Source organism: Rhipicephalus sanguineus, chromosome 3 (assembly GCF_013339695.2).
Source record: "Rhipicephalus sanguineus isolate Rsan-2018 chromosome 3, BIME_Rsan_1.4, whole genome shotgun sequence".
NCBI lineage: Eukaryota > Metazoa > Arthropoda > Arachnida > Ixodida > Ixodidae > Rhipicephalus > Rhipicephalus sanguineus.
The window spans coordinates 186985434-186995043 of record NC_051178.1 but is presented as its reverse complement, the minus strand read 5'-3'; positions in this window follow the sequence as shown (position 1 = coordinate 186995043).

Here is a 9610-nt window from a genome sequence, read left to right as displayed (position 1 = left end):
TATAGGGCTTGCGTAGTTCTCGATTGGTAAAAATATTTGATCACGTTGTGTTCTGAAGGATCGAGGCACTTAACGCTGCAAGTGCCAGGAAATTTTATTGTCATGTGGCCGAATACGGGGTTCTCGCGCGAAATTTGATCATTATTTTATCTCACAATAGTAATAGTGAAGCTATGATGACGAACTTGGCGTAATATTGTTTATAAAAAATAATCTGCGGCGCAAAACTAATTATTTCGCTTCAGTATCTCTTCAAGGACCCTTCGGCGCTTTGCCGCTTTCGTCCCGCCTGCAGCGTGAATATATTGGTAAAACAACATCCTCATACACCTTGCAGTAAATTTGCTGATTATTCTTTACGCGCGCACGACTTAGCGCCATTTAGCGTTCCGAACGCCTCTGCATTGCATTAATTTCTCGAGTCAACTTCAAGCGACAATTTCTTGCCACATTGCTTCCTATTTTAGTGAAAATTCTTAAACTTATTTTCCTCAATTTGGCGACAAAAGAAAACAAATAGAACTCATATATTGGATTGAAACTGAGACAATCTTGCTGCTGTTATGTCGACATGAGCCAGTGCCACTAGTGCGCGAGTACGTAGGGTACTTGCATTGGAATAGCAATTATCGTTATCGGAGGTCATCATTGCGATCGTTACAGAGTGTGGGTGGAAGAGCCCCAGCAAGACATTGTTTTTAAAAGAGTAAAAAAAAAAAAAAAAGCTCGTGAGAAGGCTTTGCCCGAGACGCTCGGCTGATAAGATTTCCCTGTCGACGCTACGCGGCTGCTTTTGCGAAACCTCTTCCAATAAATTGTTTTCACGTAGTACGTGCACGCGGCAGCGTTTTAGGTTGTGCCTGCAACCTGAACTGAGCGTTATATAAAATTGTACGCTAGGCATATCAGGGAAGAAGGTCAAGATCGCAGTAGGGCCGTCGAATCTTGCCTTCGTATTCTGTTGACGACGCTGCCCGTGCATTAATTACGTCTACCCACGCATCGGACGCTCGTACCGCATCGCGTTTTGTAAGTGCATTGGTGTGTGCCCTTTGGCGGCGCGATGTGCGGCCAGAGACAGCTCGAAGCGGCAGCAAATCGGCGGACGTCTCTAGCCTTGCACCGCGCTGTCTTCTCCGTCGACTTTTCTGTCAGCGCGCTTGAGCCGGGAGTGAGTCAGCCGACCTTCTTCCCTTTCTTCTTTTGCTATTATGTGCTGTGCAGAGCGCCTTTTCGTGCTCGAGAGAAGGCTATTCGAATCGAATGTCGCTCATGTCCAGCCAGCTGCGTGGAGAGCTACGTCATCGGAAGCACTAAACCTCATGCGAAGAAAAAAAAAAAAAAACGCCAGGCCTGCGCGGAAAGCGCAGCACAGTCACAGCGAAAGCTGGAAGAGCGGTATTTCTAGAGCCCGTTGTAAACTCTCTCGGGGCTACTAATACAAGTACGCAGCCCAGGTACCCACTACGCCATAAATCACAATATTCGTGAAGTTGAGAAGCACCTACACGGCCATTATTCGTCATTCTGCGCAGAAGCGAGGTTCAAGCTACACATCTGTAAGGCATTATGTGTACTTTGTTTACTGACGACTGATGACGAAGAATTGTGGCTCAGCCCTTTGTAACGGGTTGGAAGCTTTAAACGACTCACCAGTTAAGTAATTCGCATTCTGTGACGGCTGGTCACTATTGCACTCTCCCACCATGCAATATAACATACGTTGACGTGAGAAAGAGAGACAGCGAGAGGGGGCGGGGAAACTTTATTGGGACCCTGAGGAAATGGATCATGAGCTTATGGGCTTCCTTGGCAACCAATGCAAGTGCACTTGCGAGGAACCCACTACGCTATAAATCATAATTTCTGTGAAGTAGGGAAGCAGCCACTATGCCATTTTTCGTCGTTCAACGGAGAGCCGTGGTAACCGCTAAAAACATGTAAGACATTATGCGCACTTTGTTGGTGTTGTGCCTGATGACAATGAATTATTGCAGAGCTCTTTGTAATGGGTTGGAAGCATCCAACAGCCCACTCGTTGTGCAGTTGGCATTGTGTGATGCCCGGTTACAGAATTCGCGTTGTGTGATGCGTGGTTGTTATTTCACTCTTCTACCACACTAAATTACATATGTTAATGTGGTTCCTTCCGGACATGAAGCTTGTGTAGCGTCTTTATGCAAGGCAGTTTCAAGCACCGGCACGGCTCTGAGGTAGAACACTGGGCTCCCCGCAGAGGACCCAGGTTCGAACGCCGTTCCATCCTGGAATTTTTTTTCTTATTTCGTTTTTTTTTTTTTCTAATTTTGAGCGATAGTGGTTACGGACATCGGTGACGGCGGTGGCGGCGGCGGCGGACAACTGCGGCGCCATAAACGGCCGTTGAAATGATCTCATAACAGCTTTCGCTGTAAAAAACCTATAGAGGTAACTTTGACGCTATGGGTCTACGGCAACTGAGTGTATCTCTGTATTGTCTAAGGTATGGTATGTTAGCTGTTTTGAGAGCTCCAAATTCTGATTTCAGCACGGGAGACAACGCATAACCTATAGTGCTGTTTCTGATAACGCTAGGGATGCATCTCAATTTTGGGTAGTTAAAAAAGAAAACTAATAATTAATATTTATTAAGTTATGACTCAAATAACAATGTGTGTGTGTGTGTGCGCGTGTGTGACAATTTTATTTGATGTGAAATTGTCACGGTCGGTCTGAATTGTATCGTCGCGTACTACATATGGGATGTAGCGTTCTGAGGGTGCCAAAGCAGCCTTTGCTACGAGTATGATCTGGCCAGCGCTCATAAACTACAAGAGGGGAAAACACAAAACGCGAAAGCATGCCGCCAATAAACCGCGCGAAAGGACTGCTGCAAGTCGTGGGAGCGCTACTGAGTAGAGGCGGCGTCGCGTAATCCAACTTTCCGCGTCACAACGACAGCAGCGCCAGCGCGTCCAGTGGTAGCGCTCGCGCCCTATAGCTGCTCATTTCGTTCATGTGATCGCTCGACTGTGGCCACATTGTTGACTGTGAATGAGGTAAATGTCAGAGTGCCGCCATTTGCGCTTCCGTTTCCATATACGTTCACTGTTCACGTAGTGACTCATTGAGCATAGTGAGCAAATAGGATCTATAGAACATTAGTCGTTACAGGCGTAGATAATGATAGACTATAAAGACAAGCTTCGAAGAAAACAAAAAAATGCTGCACTATATGGAGCGACAAATAGTAACAAACAGGCTAGGTGAATACTGGTTACCGCCCCGTATGAAAGGGGTCGTTAATAACTGTCATCGTAGCGACACGCCTGTGTATAGCGTTCGATGAATGCAGAAAAACACTTCGGCTGTGTTTCCTTCACAAAAGCGACCACTGTGCCCCGCGGTTGGCGGCAGCGTCAAGTTGAATGGCAGCAGTCGCACTTTTCACACAAGGCCAACATGGTCCGACTCAGCAGTTTGCCGGGAAGAATTATGATAGTTACTTTTAGGTGCTGTGCAAACAGTTCAGTGTAACCAGTTCGTCAATAATTGCAGTTTACGCACGGACTCGCCGTGGTGTGTGACGTCACTCGCTGTACATGGCGGTCACAGCCGCGCTGAAAGGAGTATCGGAGTTCCCCAGTTTTAGGCTTTAGAGTCCGCAGACCTCCGGAACCTGGGATTATACATAAAAAAACACTGGCCCCAAACTTAATCCATCTCGGCAATGTGCGTGTGTCTATCAGGTCGTATGGCTCCGCTAATTCTACATCTACCTGCGTAGCTGTGCCAGCCACGTGCGCGTGTAGCGGGAATGCGAAAGCATATCTGCGCTATGCGAATCATTTTAAAAATTCACGGCTGTTTTAGAAAGCTTTCATGTTCCATTTAAGGGAAAAAAAAAATAAATGAATAGCGTTCAAGCGAACTCGCAGCGCGGCTGTGGCGTCGCTTGGGGAATTAGCGCGTCCGGACAAAGAAATGCTCGCAGCTGTGGGATCGATGCACGCGCTAGCTACCTGCGCGCGTTGCGTCGAGAGCGAGTGACGCGCGCTGCTCAGAGATAGACGCGTTAAATGGCTGCACTATTGATGAACGGGAAAATAATGTCTAGTTCTCGTCATTGTGCGACTTTGGGCGACGGCTGAGGCACGCGGTCATTATGCATGCTTGTCTGTACAAAGGAATCGTCTCTCAGGTCGTCGTTAGGGATTCTATCTTTCACTTAATGGCCCCTACCGTTTCCGGCTCCTTTCTCGCCAAGCCCCGGAGTATCGAGCTGTATTGCAGCTTTTAATAGCCTCTCGCACACATTGTTGCGTGGCTTTGGCCACCCTGGCGGCCTACAGCGAAGCCGCCATCGCCAGCCGATGGTGGCGTTATGCGCGCTCGTGTCGCAAGTTCGATCTCGATGCGAATCTGCCAATCTAGCGGTGCTGCCCGGAAACTATTTTCGCGCCAAGAATGAACGAAAAAACGATTTGGATATACACACACGCATAGAAAGACAAAATGTCGGCATAGCACGTGACCGCCACGTCAGAGCTCGCGTGCAGTGAAAGAAGAGCTTCGGCAAAGCAGCCGAGCAAACATTCCCGGCCAGTAAGCTCTCGAGGGGTCCTACGTTGGGCTTGTACTACGAGAAAAAAATAAAGAAGCGAAGATAATGGCTTCACGTAGAGTGCTCTCGACAAGGCTGGCTGCGTGACGTAATGTTTCCTTCGTGCTCGTGCAAATTTGCTCTTATATACTCCTGTGGGAAATGGCTGGCGTCTGGCTGATCTCCTTGCTTTCCGTTCTTAGTCACTTCCTCCGACGCCTCTTTCCCCGTGGTCTTGAACTGGCGGTCACGTGATGGCGTGGCCGGCGGCTGCTTCCGCGATACGCCAATAACGGGAAACCGCAGGATGCTTGCACGGCCGACTGTTCCGCGCTGGCTTGCAAGGCTTCGCATGCTCATCACGCGTGGCGGTGAGACGGGAAGAAAACGGTTTGAGTCAAAGAGCAGACGCAAGTGATTTTTGTTCTAGCTGCCATTAAAAGGATCGAGTAGAGGTGGGCAGGCCATGCAAAGCGTGGGGCAGAAACATTGGTCTGCTAAGAGTTACAGAATGGGGGCCAAGAGAAGGGAAACGCAGGTTAAGAATGGCTAATAATTAGGTGGTTTTATCATGTAAGGAAACTTGCATGCAAAGCACGGTGTGAGCTTGCTGGGACGCGTCTTCGTGGTGCACAGGGAATAATAGGCTGATGATTATCATAATCATCATATATGAAAGTTCGGGGGTGACCACGATTTTGATCGGTTACCTTCAGGCATTCTTTTAAAGGAGCCACGACACCCATTCTTTAGGCATTATCTTTATTATGTGTGGGTTATTCTTCGTGCGTTCACAGACAAGCTGGCGAAATTTTAGCGTGTTTGGTGGAGCAGTGAATTAATAATTGAATGTTTTTTTTTATATAAACATGCGAGCGGCCTTAGAATCCGGCAACACTGGCGCACTCGCTAGTCGTGACGTAACGAGCTGCATGTTTTGCGAGCGTCTGCACTCCGGTGAACGATTTTGTTCCGTGATCAGCTGCGCGTGCAATCCAGCTATTTCAGCTTTGTTCAGCTTGACATTGAAATTGAACGATTTACAGTGGCTGAAGGTTTCGTAGGCGCCGACGGCTGTGTTCCATGCAGCACATCACGCCACATACGCCATGGCCAAATGTCGGTCGCCGGCGGTGGACGGGGTTTATAGCTGGCGACATCCAGAGCTTATTTTGCACTGAAACGTTATTCTGGAGTCTATCTTTCATATGTGCATAGACACAATAGACCCTCTGCTTCTATTTTTAGCTGAGAACCGCAAGTCGTTGCCTGACAGTGTCATGGCCCTTTAAATTTTGCTCGACGTAACGAGATCCAGCCTCACCAAAGTGTTGGGCATCGACGCTGTTAAGAGTGATAAAAGGGAGGTTTGTCAATCTTCCTGTGGTTTTGTAGGCGCAGTCTGCGCGCCTCGAGAGAAAGCTCTCTCAGGGTAATCGATCGAGATACACGACTCTGTAGGGTTCTCCGCCCCTTATTTTTATATGCGATTACAACGTAACCAGGCGTATCGGCTGTCGTCGTGTTCGACATTGTCCTATGGCTGTTGTACGTGTATACTTGTGGTCTGCTGCTCGCAGTGGCCCGTGAAGAAGCCGGGTGTGCCACACCGACTGCCGCCCGCTTTTGCGCGTCTTTTTTCGCTGTCACGCGTTTTTCTTCTTCTGCTTCCTCATCACTTTTTTTTTTTTTCTCGCCTGTTTTCGTCACTACCGAGTACTTTGAGCAAGCTTGGCGGTGTGGTTCAGCGGACGCGTCTGTCGCTCGCTTGCGGTCTCCCGGGGCAACGCGCGTGTTTTGCGCCTTGTTTGGGCCGCTCGGCAAGCGTGCTTGTGTGTGTGTTTCGACGCGAGGGAAGCTGAGAAAGGAGGAGGAAGGCGGGAAAGAAGGCTGGCCCTTCCCAATTTGTTTCTGTTGCCTGCTTTTTCATTCGGCTGCTCCCGCCTGGGGATAGCCTCGCCGGCGGTTTGTCAATATCGCCGCGTCACACGCGGCCACGACTGCTGCTGCCTGCAGCGCTGTGGCGAAAGAGCAACAGCCCCCGGGGCTGTTTCATCGCCGCGGTCATCGCTCCACATCCCCTTTTTACGCCTTGGCCACACGCACGGCTTTCGGGCCTCTTCTTCTTCCATCTTTGTGTACCGCGCTTCGTTGTTAGCTTCCGGTTTTGGCGATATTTGTTTATTTCTCCGCAGTAGTATCACTCGCGGGAGCTTGCTTAGCGCGGTGGCCCTTATTATTACATACCCCGGCGCAAGTGAGGTTATAGTGTTGTGTTTTGCTTTTATTTCCCTTGTTTTTCTGCGAGGTACAGCGTGACGTTGCCCCCTTCAGGGTTCGCGTACAAGAACTGAAAAAGCGTAGCTTTGGGTACATGCGGCGACGGCAGCCTTTCGGGTTAAATGAGGGCTGCGTTGCGTGAGGTGGTTTTTTTTAAAGAAGAGAAAATTGGTGCTTGTTGAGGCGTGTTTCTCGCATTTATAGAGAGATAGCCGATCGCAGTAAGGCGACGTGCGCACGTTAGGAAAAACTTGTCGGCTTTGGGGAAAGCGGCATACGAGGAACGGGAAAAAGGCGAAAGATAGCGTCAGCCTGAGCATGTGACGAAGCTCACAAAGGAAGCCGATGCGGTTTCCTCGGAAAGTGAAAGCCAGTCGAAAAAAACGTCGAAGCTCCTCCGCGGAGATTGAATCCACAGCGACCGTCTCCCAGCTAGCGCTCGTTTTATCAGCTAAGCCTATCTTTAAGTTGCTTTCGCATATAGAATTTGTTAGTTTATGATAGTCGCACTTGTCTGCAAGGCACGTGGTTCGATTCAGCGTTCTACTTTGCGTAAGCAACATCCACATTCAACAAGTTCTCAACATATTTCATATAGCTTTGTACTCGGCGTTGGTGCTGCTGAGCGCAAGGTTGCACAACTATGCAGCGCAAGAATGCTCAAATCAGCCAATGGCGGCGTCCTTCCCTCCATTGACGTAGTCGGGCTTTTCCATAAGGTAATGTGCCGAAAGAAGAGCGAGCTATTTTAGCTATCTCTAAATCAAAATTGTAACTTCCCTGCCTCGTGCATTGCCACAATATTTGGTTCATACGTTCACAGGAGCCTTGACTACCGATCGGCAGCGTTTTCTGACCAGGTTCAAAAGGTGTTGCAGGGCCATTTTTAATTAAGCTCAGGTGTTCGAATGTAAACGAATGTAAATCTGCAAATTGTGAAGCAATCTAAACACCAACTCTCCCAAAAGGAACTCCTTCTGAAGTCTGGAGATTCCCGCTGCCGCGTACCTCATAATCATATCGCTGTCATCAAAACGCCTGCCTCTTCATTCGTTCACAAATTTGAGGCTGATTCTCTTGATGGTTCATCCGAACGCACGTGTATACGTGCACTTGGAAGTATGTTGGAAAGGGTCCCAACCCTGCTGGGGTTGGGGCCCCTTGCCTGTATACTTTCTTTATACGAGGGTGCTCGCAAGAACCCCGCTTAAAGCATATTCCTTCTACGTATTAGCGGTCTAGGAAAACAAGGGACAAGCGGGGACTTACGGGAGCGCTTACAGGCGGCTCAGGCAAATGCCGACAAGGGACCGAATTCAGGCCACCGGAGCACAAAAAAACCGACAGAGGATGTCGTGAGATGAGCAGAGTGAGACAACAAGACATATGAAAAACGAGCGCAGGCGATAAGGTGCAAGCGAAGAGATGGGCGAGCGGTGTAACGCCTGTGGATTCGTGCCCTAGATGCTGTGTAGACGGATGGAAGAACGCAAGGTGCCGTTCCATCGAAAGTTGGTTTCATGGTTGGTTTATGGGGCTTATCGTCCCAAAGCGACTCAGGCTATGAGAGACGCCGTATTGAAGGGTTTCGGATAATTCGACTACACGGGGTTCTTTAGTTGACGTGCACTGTCATGGCACAGTACATGGGCCTCTCGCATTTCGCCTCCATCGAAATGCGACCGCCGCGGCCGGGATCGTACCCGCATCATTAGGGTCAGCAGCCGAGCACCGTAACCACACTGAGCCACCGCGGCGGCTTCCATCGAAAGTGATATGCGAATCGCCTCACAGACGTGGTTTGAAAAACTTCGTTTTAGCATTTACAGCACAATGATATTGCATCTCGTTGAACGCGCATAATGCAAGTGTTCGCCGATCTGTTTGTTTCCCGAAAGATGGTGGCGAGATGTGACGCTGGTGGAGTGACCCTTCGGTCCTCACATTTTCGACATTCGCCCTGGCAAACGGAGTAGAGGGAAAGGAAATCCCGGCGGTGGCCCAGCCCGAGTTCGATCAGCGTGTTGGTCCGAGGTATACGCCTTTCCGTCGTCGGTTGTAATGAAAACGATTCGTGGTTGGCTGTCTTTCTTTAAATGTCAGGGACGTTGAGGAGGCTGTCGTTTTTTTCGGTGATGTGTTTGGGGAGCAGCGTTAAGGAAGGATGGAATCTGGGTCTCTGGGTTCTCAAAAGGAAGTTATTCCAGCAGTTTTACATGCTTACTCCTTGCTGGGATCTTGGAACGGTAGATTGGCCGTCGGTAGAACCAGCATCAGGACCAACGGGTGCCAGGGCCGTACCCATGAATTTTTTTCGGGGGGTGTTTCTGTGTACAACGGCTCACTTTGGCAACTAGTGGTCGCTGTGAAGGCGTGCAAGTATTTTAGTGTCACCCGAAAAGTTAAGCGTGAAAAAATTTCGGGGGGTGTCAAAACCCCTTCAACCCCCCGCCCCCTCCCTAGTTACGGCCCTGACGGGTGCACAGCACTAACATGAGATTCCTATTTTAATGCTTGCAAGCGTAGCTGTGAAGTATAATCAAGGTATGTCTGTGGAACCAATAACTAAATTTAGCGCGTAACATATACAATGCCAATATAGAGGACCGTCTAACGGCTGCCATTATCGCTTCACTAACTTCACAGCTATGTTTATAGACGAATAGGTGCAGGAATGTGTTACTTAGGCCTACATATTCTGTATAACCGAGCAACAAGCACGAGTCAGTTGGTAGCGCCCAGTCTTTG